The sequence below is a fragment of the Rhipicephalus microplus genome, chromosome 5, assembly GCF_043290135.1.
Source record: "Rhipicephalus microplus isolate Deutch F79 chromosome 5, USDA_Rmic, whole genome shotgun sequence".
Classification (NCBI taxonomy): domain Eukaryota; kingdom Metazoa; phylum Arthropoda; class Arachnida; order Ixodida; family Ixodidae; genus Rhipicephalus; species Rhipicephalus microplus.
In genome coordinates this window covers 53336095-53358866 of record NC_134704.1, presented here as the reverse complement: position 1 = coordinate 53358866, position 22772 = coordinate 53336095, and the positions used below count along the sequence as shown (strand labels likewise).

The 22772-nt window shown below is 46.4% G+C and overlaps 1 protein-coding gene and 1 non-coding gene across 5 annotated transcripts in view; both read left to right on the top strand.

The window, feature by feature from the left end:
- Oatp30B (Organic anion transporting polypeptide 30B) overlaps positions 1 to 22772 on the top strand; it is a 272925-nt gene that overhangs the window by 947 nt on the left and 249206 nt on the right. The gene's annotated exons all lie outside the window — the stretch shown is intronic.
- TRNAT-CGU (transfer RNA threonine (anticodon CGU)) lies at positions 4707 to 4779 on the top strand. The gene has a single exon. It is a non-coding gene; the product is annotated as a tRNA-Thr (tRNA).

Sequence of the window (22772 nt, the reverse complement as noted above, 5' to 3'; positions counted from 1 at the left end):
AGTGCCCGCTGCTGCAAAATTTAGTCGTACTTAGTTTCTTACAAATGGCTGTCAATTGCACCTCGGTGAATTAACTGATAAGAGACGGGTGCCTGACTTGTTATGACGTGTGGGAGAAACAAAACAGAAAAGGGTTTGTTGATACCGCTGTCAGGGAAGACGGTTGATGGCACGGAATTGAAGCGTGTCTTTGTAGAAGCAGTCGTAGGTGTGCACGAAGGGAGCGCATAGGTTTATTTTGCTGGTGAGCCGCGAATCTGCTAAGGTTGCGGAAGGCTATCCTTTCCTCTTAATCAAGAACCACTACACGTGGTTTAGCACGCGCGAGCCTCATGGCTTTACATGCGAACAACTCACGCCGCAACAATGAATATCCGCGTGGTAATCAGTCACGCGTAAGTTCACGTCAGACAATGGGCTGAGTCATATGCAGGTGTACACAATTGCCACAATTTCATTAAAGGAGGGAGCGCCTGACGTAATTTAGGACATAAGTCGTGTATAGAGTTAACGTTGGAACCGTAGACTTGGGGGGGGGGGGGGGGGGGTTGCGAAAAGCGTGCACTATCATCAACAGCAGTAGCAGCCTGACTACGACCTCTGTGAGGCAACGGCCACTTCAGTCTTCAATGTTCCACCAATCAACCTAATCTTGTGCTGCTGCCACCTTATACCTGCTAACATTTTAAATCAGGTTCTGCTACGAACCTTCGCCTCCTCACTCCTGAAGAACAACACTGTGCACGCTTATAGGACCGCATGCGTCGCGAAGTTTTTTTTTTATTATTGGAAGAATTTTTTATTTCTTTTTCTTCATTTACAACTTTTCTTTCGTCTCTCTTTCTTTAATCCTGTCTCTGTATGTTCGTTCTTTCACCGATCAGCGTTATTACAGGCCATGCCATAGCGGCGAGTGGTGGGAGTCAATTATTAATTATAATAATATGGGGGTTTAACGTCCCAAAGGTAGTGAGATTTGCCTATGTTCTGTGACACGAACCCGTCCGTGATGATGATAGTCAATGGCAGGGTCGACGCTATAATAGTTGGCCGGCCTAAATTGCTTCGCTGATGAACTATTACACTGCCCTATCGGAAAAATTGCCATGGTGGATACTGGAAAACATGGTGGGCGTAGTGGAAATAATAGTGGGCATAGTGGAAATAATAGTGGGCATGGTGGAAATTATGATGGCTATGGTGGGACGTAGTGGAAAATATGGTGGTTATGCCGGGACATACTGGGTGGTATGGTGTGCAGATGATGGGTAAAGTGGAAATGATGGTGGAAAGCAGAGACTAGATAGTGGGCAATAATGGGACACTCTGCCCACCATTGCGATAATGCTGGGAAGCCCTAAGCATATGGTGGGTGGTGCTTATTATGGTGGGCTACATGGTGTACCAAGCTAAGAAACTCTTCCCACCATTGCGATAATGCTGGGAAGCACTAAGCAGATGATGGGTGCTGCTTTTTATGGTGGGCCACATGGTGTACCAAGCTGAGAAGCTCTGCCCACCATCGCGATAATGCTGAGAAGCAGTAAGCAGATGATGGGTGGGCTTAAAATGGTGGGCAATTTATATAGTGTACCAAGCTATGATCTGTACAGTACATGTTCTACCACCATGATTTCCACCGAAGGTTAGGCCTACTGACCGAGCCCGTACAATTGTGTTATCTGTGCTTCCGGGTTTCAGAATACACGATTACGACGATTAAGTATGACAATACAGCGCAGCCATATGACATCAATTAACCTAAATGAAGCATTTTTCATTGTGTATGGTGTCCGCTCAAGAAGCAACAAACATCGATGCGACACGATTAAAGCACTCCCAGAGAACGTAATTAAGTGTCTTCTAACCGACAGCCGCCGGTCGCACTCGCCGGCACTTCTCTTGCTTTTGTACGAGAACTCAGACGTGGCAATTCGTGTGCTTGGTGAACCAATATGATAGCGTAATGTTTCCGGCACACTGCATTCGTTTTGGCCAAGCCGTTATGTAGTTGTTCCTTTAGCGAAAGAGATACAGCATTGCGCTGGCGCGACCGCCCTCTACATTGCGCGAAAAGCATCCCAATACTCAATCAAATAAATTAGGCGGGCGTATCTATGGAATGAGCCTAGAAGCGTCATAAAGCGTGAGCAGATGTCGCCCTTAAGAACGAGCGCGAAACGGATATTAAACTTGGCAGACCCCGCCGGTAAACTGTTGCTGCTCCCCAGTCCACTTGATTTTTTTTCTTGAAGTTGTGAATTGTAAAAAAAAAAAAAATAGCACTAGTGCCATTAACATAGTGGCAATCGTTACAGGCCGCAGTTGCTTGTGTTTATAAATGTGCAATTTTGAGTAGCAGGTGTTGATCTTGTCTATGTTGAGTACACGACAAACATAACTTAAGTTGAACCTTAAGTTTGTATGCCAACCAAGTATTTAACACACACGCAACGTCATGTTGGTGTGGCGCAGTGGTTAGCGTCTTCGACTTAGAATCCACTGGTTGCACGTTCGATCCTCTGTGGCGCCTCGTTTTTTTTTTTTTTACGGGACGGGTGTTTTTTATGTCGTTTTTATAGAATTGTTTTTTATTTTTTGTGGCAGCTCGTCACGGTGATTCTGACGTCATTTCACGCTCAAGTGTTGCCGGCGCTGCAGCACCCACCATACCCACCATGCGCCATGGTGGGCGTTTCCCACCATTCACCCACTACATTAATCCACTATAATGGTGGGTGGTGGTTTCCACCATGCCCACCATTCGTTTTTTTCCGATAGGGTGTAGGTGGCAGAGTCATACGTCGGGGTACGGCCTCATTTACTGCACGAAGCCTTACTAGCCTCCTTAGTGTTACGGCTGACGTGTGAGAACGGTGCACAACTACTCTTTTTTTTTTTTCTGGGGCGGGGGAAGACACTCAGCCCCACCCCCCTTTAAAGATAAAGATGGAATAGAATTTTGTGCTCAGAAAGAAATAATTGCTAACTATTTAGTTTTGTGTACTCAACTATGGGAATTCTGTGTGTGGAAAAATATGGCTGACGACTTATGAACGATCTGTGTATTCTACTTGGAGAAAGTGCTCAACTATCCCTATACTATCAGAAATCGCCGAGGAATGCGAAAATCAGTTAACGCTGTTTAAAAAAAAAGTTACAGCATATCCACGGACTGAATGATGATGAGTGAGGCGAAGCGTCTGCCCGCTCGTACATCCGTCCGTCCAACAGTGGGTCGATCTGTCTGTATATATGTCTGTCCGTCTAGTGATCATTCCAAGTATACCACCATCTCGCATCTTTTCATCATATATTCATCATATACAAGTACCGTCATCTAGCGGACATTTCAAGAACTAAACGAGAGGTGGCTACTTACTATATCGAGGACCCACGGCTTAAGAGCATCGCCCCTAAAAGGCACATGCCCGCTCTTTCGGGTATGTGCCGCCGGTGGTTACAAACGATAACGAGAGACGAACGGGTGACGCCATAAGGAGCTTCGCCCATAAAAAAATATTTTCACAGACATCAATAACATTTCAACAGAGCATTTTCTTGTTAGACAGACGTTGACGATGCTGACAAATGTGCATAGAAGAACGATAGAAGATTTAGAGTATTACGTTATTACGTACTCAGGGATAAGCCGTCCCATTACCAGTCCATCGCGAACGTATTCGTTCCGACAACGCGTAACCGCACCGTGTGGGTTTAGAAAGTGTTCAACGATTTTGAGTACTTCGTAAACAAGTATGGGAGAGCAGTGAGACGTCCCGATTACAGGTAAAACTCTACAAGGACGAGCGTATTCACACAACTGATGTGTTGAGAAAGATTTGTTCAGTGATCTAGAGTACGAGGTACTCTACTATGGGAGAGCATAAAGCCGCCCCGTGGGCCGTGGCGACAAAAATTCACTAGTCGTGTGCTTAGAAAAAAAAAAAAAAGTGGTGAGCGATTTAGAGTACTCGGTACTCTAACTATGGGAAAGCTGAAAGCCGTCGCTTGGACACTTCACGTGTGTAAGAACGGATACAGTACCTATGTACTGATGTGTTTAGAAAAAGTGGTTAACGATTTTGAGTACTAGGTACTCTACTATGGGAGAGCATAAAGCCGGCCCGTGCACAGCCAGAGGAAATCGCTCAAGTGTAACGCCTACTGCTGGACCTCAAATGTACTGATGTCGAATGTGTTTAGAAAAAGTGGGTAACGATTTAGAGGACTAGTTACTCTACTATGGGAGGGCTTAAAGGCTTCCCGTGCCTTGTTCGAGTCAGGCACAATATGCTGTCACTGAAACCTAATCTTTGTGAGCGAGTCACTGAATCACTGTACACACATGAAAGCTTGGGTGATGACATCCATCCAATTAAGTTCTCGTACCTTCGTGTCGCTGGTTTTGATTATAAAAACATTTTACATCACAGCAAACTTTTTTTTAGACATTCTGAGGTCACTTCTCAACCAAAATTACCAGCTGTGAGCAGGAATCGAACCTACGACCTTAGGTTGTATAAGAGGGACAATTAATCAGCTGCCCGCTCATAATAAGTTCACGTGCTACGTGACGCCAAACATGCGCATAAGAGTGTTTTCAAACTCGTCGTTTGGCTTATAGATGGCGCTGAATGTCACTCCTACTTCTAAATTCACAGATAAACCCAAAAAAGTGAATGGGGGGGGGGGGGGGGAGGGCCGCTGTGATAGCTCAGTGGTTAGAGCATCGAACGCGTAATTCGAAGGTCGTAGGTTCGATTCCTGCTCACAGTTGGTAATTTTTTCATCCACTTTTCTTCTTATTTACATTCCATTGGTTTTAATAACTTCCCCTGTACATTCCTTGGCATTACTGTCTGTTATATCTTATTAATATTGTGTTAAAACACGGAAAAACGAGCCCTTAGGTATACACTTCTTTCCCATATATATATATATATATATATATATATACCACTTTATACCGTTAGTTTAAAACATTACAATTAACGTCCTCTTTACATCCCTTGATTTCATTATCTGCTGATGTTTTATTAAGAATGTACAAAAAAAACTCCTCGAAATTCCTTTCTGCGCTTGGAAACTTGACGGGCAAACATATCACGGTTCTGTCAATGGAGTGTAATAGTGCAGTAAGCGGGGGGAAAGGGGTGGGTGTGAGGAGGAGAGGTGTGATGGTGATTACGATAGAAAGGAGGAAGGGAGAGGGTAAGACATAGCACAGTCAGACTGAGGAAGAGAGAGAGAGAGGGAAAAGAAACACGCCGCCGTGGTCTAATGGTTACGGTACGCGACTACTGACCCGAAGGTCGCGGGCTCGAATCCCGGCCGTGGGGGCGGTATTTTCGATGGAGACGAAAATGTTCGAGTCCTATATATACGTAGATTTATGTGCACGTTGGAGAACCCCAGGTAGTCAAACTTGCCGGAGCCCTCCGCTACGGCGTGTCTCATAGTCCGCGTGCTTATATGTTTTGCCTTATTAAGTGACGCTAGGCGTAAGGGGCACGGCTACACCTGACGCAAACTCTATCTCTTAGAAATTAAGGTTTCCTTGCCAGTCCATATTGTAGAAATGAACGTGTGGCCTAAGTGTTCTGTGTACTAGCAATCGGCCAGTTGGGGCATTAGACTTTTGATTCGCGACTGTATTAGTTGTGTAAGCAAATATGATATTGTTTTTTTTGTTTTATTGCTATTGTTCGACGAATACGCTTGTTTTTAATAAAGCACATTTCAAAAGTGTTGAGTTACCGTTAACAGCGGCCATGATATGGCCGTCCTGTTAGCGGTCTTTTTTCCTGTAGCTGAAAGTAGACAAGCTCTCTTTCCCTCAAGGTTTAACTGCGCGAAAAAAGTACATGGCGGACAAGAAAAGGACGGGACAAGCGCTGACTTCCAACCAAAATTTTATTGACAATAATGCTGTTAATATACCTGACTGGAAAGTCCCGTCCTTTTCCTGTCCGTCGTGTATTTTAGCGCGCTGTTAAACCTTAAGTATGCTAAACCAACTAGCCCAGTCAGCCACTTTCTCTCTCTCCCTCTCTCACACGTGCCGATTGCCCCAAACCTCGGGAAAAACAAAATCATGCCAGAAACTTGGCGGTACACGACTCGTGACGTCACCTGTAAGTGTTACCAAACTGCCGAATGACCCAACTAGAGGAAGAAAGAAGGGTTGGGCGGGGAAGGGAACGTAAAGTTAGTGTCGCGCCAATATTTTGAAATATTGCTGTGAATAGCTGACGTTGTGAGAATCTTGGCAGTTTCGATGTCATATCTTCGTTGAAGCTCATGATTGCATCCGCCATTTATTACTTAGTACTGACCTTGCTATTGCACAACTTGCACGTTTAGCACAAGAGACACTCAGACCGGGGGTTCGAATCCCGGCTGCGGCGGCTGCATTTCCGATGGAGGCGGAAATGTTGTAGGCCCGTGTGCTCAGATTTGGGTGCACGTTAAAGAACCCCAGGTGGTCGAAATTTCCGGAGCCCTCCACTACGGCGTCTCTCATAATCATATAGTGGTTTTGGGACGTTAAACCCCACATATCAATCAATCAATCAATCAACACTCAGGCCGGAGTATTTGCACCACGTTGCCACTGGCGAAGTGCACCGAAGGGGAGAGTGATGATGGCTCCCGAGAACGTCCGTGGTCATTTCTTGGGGGGGGGGGGGGGGGAGGCAGCCGTCGTGCCCCGGGTGCACCGCAAATAGCAGACGGCGCCAATCCCGGAAAAACACACGCATCGAAGCTTCTCGCTCGATAAATTTCCCTCCGAGCCCAACCTGCGTCTCAAGAACACACGACAGTGGACCAACCGGATCTCGAAACGGGTTGGGCTGCCGCTTAGCCGGAGCCAACAAAAAAAAAAGTATAACTGAGTGGTGGAAAAGAAGCAATAAATTCCAACGCAAACCAATCATCGACTTCCGCACTGTCAGAATTCTTACCCGTCGTGCGCCGCGTTGCTCTGTCAACAGGGTCTCTCGCTATAGACACCACTACTGCAGCGGCAGCCAAGCGGGAATCTGCGAGGTGGTTCTTTCTTTCTTTCTTTCTTTCTTTCTTTCTTTCTTTCTTTCTTTCTTTCTTTCTTTCTTTCTTTCTTTCTTTCTTTCTTTCTTTCTTTCTTTCTTTCAGTTTTGACGCGCTTTTTAATGGCTGTTCTCTTCAGACACGCCATGACGGCTCCTTGGACCGAGGCCAAGAGTCACTCGGCCGTGTGCTGCAACTGGTGTTGGTAACCGCGTGCAGCCTCAGCCCTTCGCGAGCTGTCGGTGGATAAAAGAGTTGATCGACGTGGTTGGCCGTGGGTGCGATAGCTATACCTGCCATTGATACGCGAACTTGGGACGTTCCAGCTAAAAAAAAAAAAAACACTGTGGGAGGCAGCAACGCCGAGGTCCTTCGCTTTCATGGCGCAGCCTGACTCAGGCTCTGCACGGTAATACTGGAAAGTGTTGGCCGTCTTCAGTTTACCGATGTTTTATATTGTTCGTCATATGAGTAGCGGCTTGGTTTTCACTCCCCTCCACGGCGACCGCTTGTCGATTTGGCTGAAATTTTTGGTACTTGGATGCACGTCTACGCCACCTGGCGTAGACGTGCAATGGTGGACATCGGCAATGGCCTCTTTACGAGGCGTGTTCTCCACTTCGGTGTGCCTCACAATAAAGTAGAGCCGCAGCGCAAATGAAAAGACAAGGACCGAGACTCTTGCACATATTGGAGGTGCTGTGTTCTAAATACTGTTTCTTCTTATTTTTTTAATTTAGTTGTTCTCATATCATAAAGATGTGCCACCGCAGATGAACCACCGTCTGACCCTATACGGTGGTCTCGGCCTTTAAATCAACAGATTTTACTTTTTATCTTATTGCATTAACGTAGTATGGTGTCTGGTCGCTCCTATATGGGCCACATGCAATCTCGAAACTCACTGCACGATTTATATATCGGTTTGGATTCGTGCATACAGCCTTTTATTTTTCGTACTTTATTTTCTCCCAGCACTCCTGGGTCCACGCATCACGGTATAGTAACAATCTCCAAGCAGCCTCATTTTTCACTAGGCCTCTTTGACGTCTTTTTTTAGGTTGATGCCTGGTCAATGAACCGTATACGCAAAGATCTTGGCCTCATGTGAAAGTGAGTGCTGCTTACTCCGTTTCTTCTTCTTTTTCCTTCAGCGTGACCGAGCGCACAGTTTCCATACATTCCGCTCCCAAATGAAACCTCCAAACGTGCGCGGAGTGAGCAGGAAACCTATCCAGTAGACCGGGCAGATAGAACGCAGGGATCCAGTTGGCATTCTCCTCAGCACCATCAACAAAGCCCTTGTACATGGCCAGTCGTCGGATTCTGCGCGTTCCACCGCCGTTACGTCCTCGCGCTGCTTCTGACGTGGATGACGCGGGAACGATCGTCTCGCTGAATTATATATAATCAATTCTTGGCTGACCCCCCCGAGTGGGTATGAGCCATGTTTGAGGATTCATAATCATCATCATCATTTCGGCTACAGCGGCCGCATTAAGATGGTGGACGAAACGTAAGAACACCCGCGTACTTGGATTTGGAAGCACGTTAATTAGAGAAATCGTGGTTGTTTAACTTCAATCCGGAGTCCTCCACTGCGGCGTGCCTCAGTCATGTTGTAGTTTTGGCTCGTAAAACGGCACAAATCATTATAATTACGTGCTTCACGTTGCTGTTTATTATACACATTAATCTCCTTTACATGTTCATCGCCATGTGCGGTGCGGTCTTCGCCTTCTTTGTCGTCGTTTCTGCTGACTCTTCTTGACTGTGGTCTGTGCCTGGGAATTCACCCCCTTCCCCATTTCGGCCTGTGCCCTTTTGCTCCCCCCTCACCTCCCCCCCAAATGCAGGAACTTGCTGGTCGTAGGTGCCCCCGCCCCATGTCCTGTAAAGATATCCCTACATTCGAGGTAAAGAAGCATGCTAATCGAGTTATAGCGCTAACCAGGGGGAATGAGTCAGGGACCAAGAAAATTGATAGGGCGTGCGCTTCGCGCAGTCTTGGAAGTGCGGCGTTCCACAAGAATTCGATGGTTCTATCTGCAAGCAGAAAGAATTCCCGGGCAGCATTATCGGCCTCCTTCTTTCCACGTGCGGATAAATAAATGCGGTGGTGCTGTAGATCCGTGTGACAGGAGCTGCCATTCCGATTTCAGAATTTCGGATTACCTTAAACGGCGTATTCTTGTATATACTTTAAAACAATAGCTTCACCTCTACGGGTGAGCGCACGTCCGGTCTTCTTTCTTGGTCTCCGTGTTTTCAGCGCTATCGCTTAATTGAATGTACCAGGCTATCCAAGCCGAAAGTCCGTTCTATATGCCTTTGGATCGGAAGTTGATTTCAGGCAAAAACGAAATACGAATTGCCTGGGAGAGGCCGCATAAAAGGTAGAAAAACTTGACAAGGCGCCTATTCCTTGTAAACCCCGAAATCCTATTTGTTCTACAAAGTTTAACCAACCGTTGTCAACCTATTACTTCCCTTTTCTTGTTCATGTGTATCTTTCATAAACTTTTAACGCGATAGCGTCAGAGAGCTTGTGTCGCAGAAAACCCGCCGCCGGCGTCGGCCCCGTTGGTTGTGAGCAAAAAAAAGTCTGTGCGTCTGTGATCGAAAAATCTAGTTACCGAGATAGCCACGGGAGGCCGCTACATGTCCACGCGTGCGTCCACGAGTGTCGAGGCTGAGTGGTAGAGGACGGACGTGTTTTTGGAGAGCTCCGGAATGACAGCTACAGATAAGTGTTTTTGCATGTTTCCAGCTTGCCTCTGTATGTAGCGTTATGAGAACGTAAGGCGCTAGCGTAAAGCTTGATTAGGTCTAGTACGGTGTACGTTTTTTTTTTTTAGTATTCTGTACTGTGTCTTTTTTTTTTCTCCAGCCACCACGTGGCTGAGGCCTGCGCGTAGACCGACCACGTGCATGCGCAGGTGCTGTGAAGTGTAGCGTATTTATTTATTATTGTGGTTCTTTTTGGCTTAGACCAGTGTATTTTAGTACAGTTTTCTAACACGTGGGCATCGGTAAACTGAGCTAGCCATGGTCAAAAAGACCGTAAAGTGTTCCGAGTGCGGGGTAGGGCGGAAGGTGGAAATTAGTGCGGAGGAGAAAGCAGAAGATGACGCCAAGTGTAGACAGTGCGAGTTCGAGGAGAAAATGAAAAATATGATGGCGGTCCAGAGTGGCTCATGGAGAAAATCGCAGCGCTGGAGAATGCATTGGCGAAGGAGCGAGAAAAAACGTCAGCCATGGAAGAAAGGCTCCGGGCAGCCGAGAAGGGCCTATCGAAGGTCGTGAAAGGGAACGAAGACGCAGGTGACGGCGGAAGCATTATGGCGACGACCCCCCGTGCGGGAGAGATGAAGGAAACAGGCATGACAAAGGCAGATACATTGGCCACAGGGCCCAGCTACCGGGAAGTAGTTTTGAGGGAGGGAGGGAGCAAACCAGCAGCCGTGACTCACGCTAGTCACCTAGTCAGCAGCCAGGTGCAGGTTTCAGAAGGAATGTCTGAACAGGTCATCATCGCCGGTGACTCAAATTTGGTCCGATGCGCAGCGGCAATCAAAGAAAGGGTGAAAGGCGACAAGAGAGTTGCGATAGGGACGTTCCCAGGACAAACGCTGGGGACAGTAATGAGTCAAGCGGGTGAACAACTCGCAGCTAAGGCTGGCAATCGTAACCTCGTTGTAATTGCGGGAGGGTTAAATGACGTTCTGAAAAAAGAATCGTCAGGACTAGCGACGGCCTTGGCGAGAGGGGTGGATGACATGCGCACCGTGTCCCCCCAGGTGCAAATTGTAGTATGCACAGTACCGGAAGTACCGGTGCGCAACGTCAACCTGCGAAGAGCGGTTGTCGACGCAAACAAGGAGATATGGCGGATTAGTCGAGAGAAGGGTTTCGAGGTAGTGGATTTAAACAGGGAAGTGCACAAGTGGGGTGGATTCCAAAGAGACAGGATTCATTTCGATAAGAGGCTTGGACACGAGGTGGGCTGGCGACTGGCAGGACGCGCAGTAGCTTTTTTGGGGGGCTCACGGGCCCTTCGGAGTCCGGGGTAGCTCGTAACAGGGAAAGCAACCAGGAGGACGCTTTGACAAGTAGAATTGCGAAAAACCAGAAAAAAGGTAAAAGAAAAAGGAAAAAGGCGCGTGTTGCAATTAGTTACATAAACATGCAGGGTGGCAGAAAGAAGGCAAAATGGTTAGAGATTGAGGAGCAGTTAAACAAAGAACAGATAGGCGTGTATGCGGTTACAGAAACACACCTTAGAGACTTGGAAGAGCCACCACATATTAAAAATTATGTTTGGGAAGGGTGTAACAGGACCATATCGGAAAGGAAAGGTGGGGGTGTAGGAATGCTAATTCACCGCGGAGCCAAATGGGTTAGAGTGAAACAGACGTGTTCAGAGCACCTCTGGGTTCGGGGCACAGTAGGTGGAAGGGAAACGTGGCTAGGGGTAGCCTACTTGTGGACGGGGAATAACTGCAGAGAAAAGAATCAGGAGATAGTGGATTGCATGAGTGCGGATATTAAGGAATTTGGTAATGGGGCCGAAATCATCCTTCTAGGGGACATGAATGCCCACATACATGACCTTGACGGATATTCAGACACCAATGGGAAGTTATTACTATATCTTTGCGAGCAACATAGTCTGGAGATAGTTAACACGGGGCCTAAATGTGACGGCCAGATCACATGGGAAGTCGGAAACAAGCAATCAAGTATTGATTATTGTCTCATGACTGAAGGAATTTACCACAAACTGACAGAAATGAGGATAGACGAGGAAGGCATTAACAGCTTGGGTAGTGATCATAAACGAATAACATTACAAATGGGATACAAAACTGAAAATATCAGCATGGAATCAAAGTCTGGCAGCTCGTATTTAAATGACAAACAAATAATAAATATAGCCGCAAGAGTCGAGGAAGAAGTAGGCGAAATACCAGGCAAGGACTGGGAGTATAGTGAGCTGTTACATCTAATGACGAAGGAGATAGGGAAAGAGAAGAAAACTGTTTGCTGGAAAGGAAAAAGGAAGCCAAAAAGTTGGTGGAACAAGGAAATCCGGGAGGCGATCGAGAAGCGACGCGAAGCATCACGGGAGCATAGAAAGGCAAAAAAGGAGAAGCGGCCGCAGGACGAAGTCAAAAAAATATGGGAAATATATTTGGAGAAAAAATCCCTTGTACAGAAATTGGTAGAGGCAAAAATTAAAGGTGAAAGTGAACGCTGGATGACAGAGATACACGAAAAAAAGGAGGCCGCGCCTAGGATTTTTTGGAGCCACATAAAGGCGCTAGGTAGGAAGTCTGTCACAACGCAACAACATATTCTAGATGAAGGAGGAAATCAATTGGAAGGGTACGAAGCGCTAGGTTACATCCAAAAGGTAACAGCCGATTCGTTTCAAAAGAGCGGCCAGGGGATCTCCCCGGTGAGTAAAAGTGTGGCGGAGAAAGCAACAGAGGAAGAGCTAGTACTTGATAATTTCAATTGGAAAAAGGCCGAAGGAAAAATTCCAAAGCGCACTGCCGCGGGTTTAGATGGGATTCCCGTTAGCCTCATTAACGAACTAGGACATAACACTAAAGAAGCATTGTTAAAAGCAGTAGAAAAAAGCTTAAAGGACGGACAAATACCGGACAGTTGGCGACAAAGTAGAATGAACTTAATCTATAAAGGCAAGGGAGAAAAGGACAAGATTCGCTCGTATAGACCACTAACCATTACATCGGTACTATACAGGATGGCGATGCAAGCAGTAAAAATGAAAATGGAAACATGGGCCGAACATAACGATATTTTGGGAGAACTTCAGAACGGATTTCGAGTCGACAGGCGGTTAGACGATAACCTGTTTGTTCTCACTCAGTGTATAGAAATATCCAAAATAGAGAATAGGCCCTTGTACGTGGCTTTTCTAGACATCACTGGGGCATACGACAACGTTAATCAGGAAATTTTGTGGGATATATTGAAAGGAATGGGCATGGGCGACGACTGTATACAGCTTTTGAGGGAGATATACCGAGAAAATACAGTTTGCATAGAGTGGGAAGGAATGCGTAGCAAAGAGAACGTTGAGGTTAGCAGGGGTCTGAGACAGGGATGTCCTTTGTCCCCGCTGTTATTCATGCTGTACATGGTGAGTATGGAAAAAGCGCTAGAAGGTAGCAACATTGGTTTTAATCTGTCACACAAACAGGGCGGCATGATGATTGAGCAGAAGCTTCCAGGTTTATTTTATGCGGACGATATCGTCTTATTTGCGGACAGCCGAGATGATATACAGCAGCTGGCGAATATATGCGGAAGGGAAGGAGAAGCTCTTGGACTAGGATTCAGTGTAACGAAGTGTGGATTGATGGTATTCAATGATCCCTGTGATCAGACGGTGTCCATACAAGGCCAAGAAATACCGAGGGTAAGTGAATACAAGTACCTTGGAGTATGGGTAAATGAGAGTGATAGATACATGGAGGTACAGGAAAAAGCCTCGGCAGCAAAAGGAAAGAGGAATGCGGCAATAATGAAGCACAGAGCGTTGTGGGGATACAATAGGTATGAGGTGCTTCGAGGTCTGTGGAAGGGTGTAATGGTTCCAGGGCTTACTTTTGGGAACTCAGTGGTGTGCATGAGGGCAGAGGTGCAAGCGGGAATGGATGTAAATCAAAGGACTGTGGGACGCCTCGCGTTGGGTGCTCACGGGAAGACGACAAACGAGGCTGTAAAGGGCGATATGGGGTGGGCAGGTTTTGAGGCGAGGGAAGCGCAGAGCAAAATAAGGTTCGAAGAAAGGCTAAGAAATATGAAGGAGAGTAGATGGGCAGAGAAGGTGTTCCGTTATTTGTATAGGAAGAGCGTGGACACACAGTGGAGAAAAAGAACTAGAAGACTCACTAGTAAGTATACGGCTGGTATTGTAAGCCGTATGTCAACAAAGAGCGTTAAGGGAAAAGTCAGGGAGGCGGAGAGGATTTACTGGATGGCAGCTATGGAGAAAAAACCGGCTTTGAGTAACTACCGAAAGGGCAAAAATGAAATAAGGAGGGAGGCATTTTACGATAATTCAAGGGGAAGCGCTTTACTGTTTGAAGCGAGATCGGGTTGCCTTAGAACGCGTAGTTATAAAGCAAGATTCAGTAAAGAAGAAGAACAATGCACATGCTGCGGGAAAGATAAGGAAACGGCGGAGCATGTTCTGATTGAATGTGGAGATATCCACCCAGGTGTACGTTTGGGCACGAGCCTACAGGAAGCCTTGGGTTTTAGGGACAACAATGGAAAGCTGAACACACCCGCGATTGAAATAAGTAAGAGACGGTTAGAGTATTGGTGGCAGAAAATTAGAGAGAAAGGACAAAAATAAATAATGGAAAAATAAAATATGGACAGTGTGCCGTAAATGGCAGAGAACTTAAGCTGAAAATTTACCTTTTTTTCCATTAAGATAGAATTTATCGAAGTAGAGGCATTAGGCCAACATAAAAAGAAAAAAAAGGTGTTTTTTTTTTTTTTGCCGAGCCTGGTGGCATACTTGTCACCACCCCGTTATAAAGGGGACGCTCATAGCATCCATCCATCCATCCATGCGCGCGCGATCACAATAAAAAAGCCGCGCGTTCGAAGGAAAAAAAAAATGCTCAAGGTCACGAGACGTGGTAGTTTCTTTGCCCTGCCATCCCCCTCCCCCCCCCCCCCCCTGCTTAGCTTTCAGCGCTTTCGTCGGGACGAGAGAACAGATAATGCAATTGCAGCATGCGACAAACCTTTGCAACTCCACTCGCACTGGACGGATTCTTAAAATTTTTGCGGTGTTGAATTCGTGAAACAATAGACTCTTCTAGTGAATTAATTCCATGGTTACTTGAAACTGTGTTTCAGTCAGGGCCCATTTAACGCATTTTGTTCGACAGGTGTCACGAGGAAAACGAGCCTATCCGGCCATAATAGCGCGCGTTGGTCCGATCTACTGTGTGCGTGTTTGAGTGCGTCCGTGTGTATGTAACAAAACATATTAATAAGTATGCACTTAGCGGTTGAAGGGAGCACTAGGGGCCGGATTTCGCTATCGCGTTCAACTCTTAAAGTCGAAGCTTAAGGGTCCCCCCCCCCCCTTTTTTTTTTCTGTAACACCTAAACAGTCCCGAAGGTAAATACGTGAAACGGAAATGTATTCGTCGAGCGTTCACGCAAGGTGTATAAGCTCGCTGGCTCATCAAAAGCTTTTTCGGCGCCCTCACCTGACTTCGTCGTGCACGCTGTCGCTGGCGCACCGCCTTGTCTCGACGTCGTCGTGGCTTCCGTCGCGCGGACCGTGCGGTCTCCCAGCCCTTTGGGAGCAACTCGAACGTCGCGACGGGACGAGGAAGACCTCGCTGGTGCGCCCGTCCGTGTACTTGCCGTCCGGACACCGTCGTTGCAAGGCGTCGAACCGTCCAGCGTGGTGCGCGGAGAGCATTGCCTGAACGCGTGCGCACCTTTTTGCCGAAGAGTCAGGCCCTCCGGTTTCTCCCGCTGAGAGTATACGTACACCGCCAGCATGCTGCGGTGTTACACCGCCCCATGTGTCGCCAAGTGAAGGCGTTCGTTCTTCGCTCGAGCGAGTTTTTTCGCGCTGTATGGTTCCGTCTTCGCTCGGGCGTGGAGACAACTCCCTCGACACACCGAGCCACCGGCACACCGTGCATGTAATACATACGAAATCAGCGTGCTGGGGATTCTATTTTTAAATTGAACACCCGCGCAACGCTACAGCGGGGAGCCCATGTGTAAACAGTTGGCTGTATATGGGGAGCGTATATATGCGTTCACTGCATATGCTTTCGGGTACAGTTTATGCAGATGCATTCGCGAGTGTCACAATAAACGGAGTGAACCGTTTCGGTGACAGTACCATACTGTACTTTTTACGTATTGTATACACGTCTCTGCTTCGCCGCAGTGGTCTAGTGGCTAAGGCACTCGGCTGCTGACCCGCAGGTCGCGGGTTCGATTCCCGGCTGCGGTGGCTGCATTTCCGATGGAGGCGGAAATGTTGTAGGCCCGTGTACTCAGATTTGGGTGCACGTTAAAGAACCCCAGGTGGTCAAAACTTCCGGAGCCCTCCACTACGGCGTCTCTCATAATCAAATGGTGGTTTTGGGACGTTAAACCCTACAAATCAATCAATGTATACACGTCTCTGCGTGTATTGTTCATTATATGCGGAGTAAATCCCTTCGTTAAAACTTGACAATATAGCGTGTTGTTTTCTGCGTACATATGGTATACGCTTCTTCGTATACGTGTACACAATACTAAACTATAATACGCGTTTGCGGCTGGGACAGTACGTATGCGCTTAATATACGCTATCCGCGGTAATATGCATAGAACGTGGTCACAACGGAATGTTGTTACACTCGAAGCACATTATCCTATTTACAGTAACCGCAGATGCAGCAAGGACAGTGGCAAGTGCGCGGAGTTAGTGTGTGCGTTCAGTGTGCGGACTTTCACCGACAGTGTACGCGGGTGTGGTCGCTATATTTGAAAGTATGCGCGCTCAGTACGCGTTTTAAGTGGTGCGCAAATGTGACAGTAAGCGCGTTTGCGTATACGCTTCTAGCGACAGTATACGTGCGCGGATGCGGTCACGCTCCCTGTTCTGCATAACGTCATGATTTATGGACGTGTGCGTGGCTTGTATGAAATCGTATCTCGGTGGTGCGACGATGTGCCTTCTGCGGGAACGGGGTGGAAGGAATTCCTTCCCAAGTGTATACCATTCCTTCTCGGTGAAGTTGTTTCGTCGTGAAGCGCGCGCTACGGGTTGTCTCCCTTTTCTTCGTTTTGTTTTTCGTTTTTAGTATATTTTGCGCATCGCGACTTCTCAGTAAGCGACACGTCTGTACGTTATAGTTCGGAAAGGAGCCTTCCTTCGGAATTCTCGTGGAAAGCGTGGTCCGCGTCGTATGGGTTTTGATGGCGTATACGGTCCTTGTTGATTAGTTTGTCATGTTCTTCGATCGTTGCATTGAACGGTGACATTCAATCTTCACTAAACGAAGAATGGTCAGACAGAGACATGTTTGCAAGCATTTGGATCCGCAGCAAAAGGCTGGTATGTTTTCAGGCCATTATTACTACGTTAATATACAGGCAGGAGACAAAGAGGAAGAGAAAGAAACGACGTTGAAAGGGAAAAGGTTACTCGGTTGGTTATCCTACACCTGGGGTGGGGAAAAGGGGGAGACATAGATAGGAAATTACATAATAGAAAAAAGAAGAAGAACAAGACGAGGACTAGCAGTTAGCTAGAAGCTACACAGCACGAACTCGCGCTGTTCACAGGCGGTCGTCTTCAAGAAGCACAATGTGGCTTTCGTGACCTTGCGCATGATCGAAACCGTAGGCGAAGGGCTCAAGATCTTCTTTTCTGTCTCTGGTCTTGATATCCAGACGACGAAACTTGACTTTCAGGCAATAAGCAAAGGTTTGCATTAAATTAACGGCATGTTAGGTTAGCACTTAGAACGTAATGAGAATATGTAACTCTTATACGAGAGTTTAACAATATATCGTCTTGGATGCAAAGCAGAATTCAAACGTGTAGTACTTTTATATACATAAGCTTAGAATGTAACACTTGTTAAGCTTTTAATGTTGTTTCTCGTAAAGACGGTTTAGGAGACTGCTGGATTGATTGCTTATCGTATATGGGCCTATAAGAGATGACTCCGTTAGAATTAAATGGAACCGCCTAATTACGTCAGAGGATACAGTGTGTGCCTGGAGGGAGGAGGGGGGCCGTTATGTATCGTCCCTCACGTGCAGCAGAAATTTGCCACATAGACTGTAAACGAACCAAAGACGTCATACACAGCGAAATATGTTTTACGGGCCACTGAACGATCCTCGTGGAGTCAAGGTACATACACATGAAGGTTTTGTGCTGGAGTCTTTCGTAAAAATGCAGGTGCCAGATAACGGCGCAAGACTGTAGTGAGGCTCACTCAACTCACTCAACTAGGCTCACTCAAGTAGGCTCACTCAACTCCCCCCCCCCCCGACCCCGCAATTTAAAATTTTTTGCGTCTGTTTTTTTTACACGTATACGCACAAACAAAACACACGCATATATGATGGTTATAACACCCCCTTGCCTCGTCTCAAAAATTGAAAATTGCTAGCGGTGCGTTTTCTTGCATTATGCCTTAATTTATATAAAAAACGGCTAGTGGACAGCCGCACTCCGTTTCTCGTGCGTCGCGGTTAGCTCGCCAGGCTGTTGACGGTGGCGTTTGAAAGATTGAAGACTCCTTGCACCCCAAAGTAAAGACGCCTGATTAGATTAGCGAGCTTAATGCGATCACGCCGGCTGCAACTCGTCTTCATGTTAGCCGCGTGTACGTTGGCACGGTGCCTCTGAATCAGCGTTTGGCTGTCGCTGTTCAGTTGGTACAGCGAGTCGGTAAACACTAATTCTGTACACAATCGGTGACGCGCTAAAAATTGCGGTGTTTGATGTTGTTTGCGTAAAAACAATGCACATGTGTACATGCTTGGAAGTATCTTTTTTTTATATTTGGCAAACAATATGGGAATGTAGCCTACGATTGAGCCGGCTATCCCAACATCGCGGTAGTGATGTAGAAGATACGTGCAAAAATACGAGAAATTTAAAACAATAAAAAGAAGAAAATAGAATCAGACGCACTATGTACATGTACGTATTTACTATAGGGCTTATAACAGTCTATACACAATCTATATGGGCATAGTCAAAATCAGAAAGGTTTTTATTTTCCAACAAAATTGTTGGGGGCCCGTGCAAGCGAAAAGCTGCATCGTACAGCTTGAATGTGCCTGAAGGTCCTCATATGGCAGCAGTAACATCAAAGTTAGCATTCATACATCTTTTAAGTATATTTCTAGAAAGAAAATCACAATTTTAATGGAATTGAAAAAAAGGAACATATTGAATAACATGATATTTATAAAAATACAAATCTGATGCATCTAGAAAGAGAAAATGTCCTAATGCATTGCTATATACACAAAAACAATGGAAGTTACAACATAAAGAAAGAGACGTGTACAAACATGGCTGCGATGCATAATGGTGTAATACAATGTTTATCGAAACACTGAGGAAGAAACACATTAAAAAGCAAAAATAAATGTAAAAGTGTAAAACTCTTTCACGCATCCATTCATACTTGCAAAAGGATTCTCGAATTTGTTTGCGCGTCAAAATATTTGGAATTAGTCGATCTCTTTCAATTTATTTAATATCGAAGGTACGCTATGTTTCCAGAGATTGCATAAGGTAATTTGTGCGCCTATATGTATACGGACCACATGTCGTGGCTACGAGTGCGTGAGTCATTATTTTTGTATTCAAGCCGTGACGTATATTTTTAAAAGGATTCGATATTGTTGAAGCCGAAACAAAATGAATATAGAAGTCGGTATTCGTAGAGATAATGGTGTTAATTTACGTTGCGTTCGGTTGCACAATGCAAATAGCTTAACGAGTGGACCGCCCAATGCTCCTACCCATCACAAAGGCTTGTTCTTGTTCCCGTATTAACTGTGGCGCATACCCACTTCAGCCATAATTCCTCATCGTCGTCAGCCACTGCATGAACAATTGGCACAAAATTCCTTGCAAGTGTTTACCGGATACCACGATTCTCAGAAGAATGATGAAAAATCGCATAGCGAATGCCTGCCTACTACCCAAAATAGTTTATTAATAATTACCTAGTGGGTATCAAGCAAGTGGACTTGCAGTATAGTTACCCAAAGAGTGTTTGGACAAGGCTCTGAGAGGCCGCTCTTCTAGCTTTCGCTGTGACTGTGCTACGCCTTCCGCGCAGGCCTGGCGTTTTTTTTTTTTTTTTTTCTAAACACACGGATACTTTATAAGCGAAGAAAAACTGATGCATTGCCCTCCGATCCTTCTTTTTTTTTAGTATGAACCAATATCAGTGAGGATAACGAAAATGGAGCCTTCGGAGAACACCTAAATTAATCTAGTGAGGAAAGTTTTTAGTGTTACCTTGTACCGTCGGCGTTAATATAATTTTATACGCACGGAACGTTTCACAGATGAGTTTCGATGGGCCCCGCCACGGTGGTCTAGTGGCTAAGGTACGGCTGCTGACCCGCATGTCGTGGGATCAAATCCCGGCTGTGGCGGCTGCATTTCCGATGGAGGCGGAAATGTCGTAGGCCCGTGTACTCAGATTTGGGTGCACGTTAAAGAACCCCAGGCGGTCAAAATTTCCGGAGCCCTCCACTACGGCGTCTTTCATAATCAAATGGCGACTTTGGGACGTTAAACCCCACAAATCAATCAAATGAGTTTCGATTGGATGCGCTGTCGGTCCAGGCGGGTTTAGTGTTGCGTCCTTTCAAACTTGATACGAAAGAAGTGTCGTACTTTTCCGCCCTCGCAGGGAGAGTTTGTTTAAGCCGCGGAACCGGACACTCGCGGTGGTGTAATCGTGCTTGATTGATGAGCCGCTGTTGCTCTATATCTGTCGACGGCAGCCCACGCTGAATGTCTGGGAAGGAGACGACGTAGATGCAATAGGGGAAGAGAGATAAAGTAGGAGAGAGCGCGACGCTTCAACACTCCTCAAAGAAAAAAAATATAAAAAAACTGGGACTACGCTTGAGTTTCGCCTTCAAGAGAAGGACATGATAGAGTAATATCGGCCCCCGTGCGCATCGTGGGTGCCCCAAACGTGCCGAAAGCAAACGAAAGTTCTTGCGCGTAACAATTGCTGTTTCAAAACTATCCTAGAATGCCTACACTCCAATCACAGTTGGGAAGTACCCACTACGACGTTATGCTCGCTTTTGCGAGTCGGTGATAGGTCACCTACGCGAACGTAAGGCAACACGCGAATCTACGCAATTGATCACTTTGTTGATGATCGAATGTGTCTGAGCGCTTGGAACAACAGCAACCGAAAATATCGGCCCAGCACAGTTGCCTTTTCGTCAGAACGTGTGTGGCCGATCCTGTAAATGCTAAACGCCATGAGTGCAGCCGCCCACTCATTCTCGGCCAATCACGCTGTCTCTCGGGCGTCACGTGTTAAGCCGATAGTTCGAAGGGAAAGGAGGTTTCAAGGCTTCGATTATTCTCTTGCGAATGATGGCTGCCTGACGTCACGCCTCTCCCCTATACTGTCTTTCGTTTTCCGTGTTTTTTTCTTTATGCTTGCTCCGCTTCCTCCGGGGCGCAGATGAGGCGTTGGGAAAGAGAGATAGGGTGACGAGAAGACGAAGCCGTAACGCTATCCGACGGCAGCCAGGGCTTCTCGGATTTCACGTCTGGCGTAGCAGCGAAGCAGCCTTGCAGACGAGACGGAAAGGAGAGGTGCCCTGCATAAGGTCCAGACGAAACAAAACAAGTAATATTTTTGTCTCGCAGCGTCATTGGAGCTGCTGCTGATGGTATACTGTTGCTTCTATACTGACTTCTACCGTTCGCCGTGTGGTGCATTATTATTAAATATGTGCTGCTCGCGCCGATTTTTCAGGAAGCGCTGCGATCTGCCACTTCGCGAACTTGTTTTCGTCGTGTCTTTTTCTGAAGCGACGTGCTGTACGCTTTCGAACTGCGATAAGCAGACGATAGTCTTGCCGTCTGCTGCGCGTGGCAGACGACGAATCGTTAATCCAATGAACCTGAAACTTCATTCGAGAAACTAGGTACAGGGGTGCGTGCACTGTATCTTGCCGCGCATAGTTTGCGTCAAGATGTGTATAATGCGTCTGAATTTAGTTCCGTTTTTTTTTTCTTTCTGTAAAAGCACATCGCTGCTCTCTGCACGAAAGAGACATGTAGCAACAGCGCTTCTCGTTAAACGCGACAGCCGATGGCAACGGGCCAAGATTTTCTACAGGATCAGAGCGCTTGCTTCCGCCTTGTAGAAACGATAACAGATTGGCAAGAACAGCAAAGAAAAATGTCTCTTTGTAGACGTTGGCCAATTCGTGCTTTCGCACTCCGCTGCTGCTGCCACTGTTTCCTACGAGGTGTATTCGATGGAATCTTTATTGCGGCCCTGCAGCTGTGAGCGCGTTCTCGACGTTGCCTAGCATTGTCGAATGAAAGTGGCCTGTCTAGTGGCTGGCTGCGCTTGTAGTAGAAGCGACGCCGTAGCTGTCTTGTCGCTGTTATCGAACTATCATTTTTTTTACCCAGGCAACCGCGACCAACAGCATCGATTAATTTAAGGACGGCGCCGTAGAAACACGCTCCGCTTGATTTGGACGTCACCTTTCGAGAGAGCAGCATTCGTTTTAGATAGAAATCACCCCTTCGCCCACCTCCACCTTTTTTTTTATTCGCTGTTTTGTGGTACTCCGCCAGAATTTGAATTGAATGGTTTCTTTGGATTATACTGTGGCTTGATGTATACAAGTTGGTACCACCACCACCACCACCACCAGTGGATTGATATGTTTGTGTGCCTCGCAGAAATGACAGTAACTGCGGCGGCGGCGTTTCGTGTCCTTTTCATTTATTTATTTATTTATTTATTTATTTATTTATTTATTTATTTATTTATTCCTCAAAGGTCCCATAGGGACATTACATGAGGGGTGGGCATGACACGGCACTTGAAAGAAGGGTAACAACATGGTAACGGCAACAGACTATGTACAGAAGTTATGGCGGCACT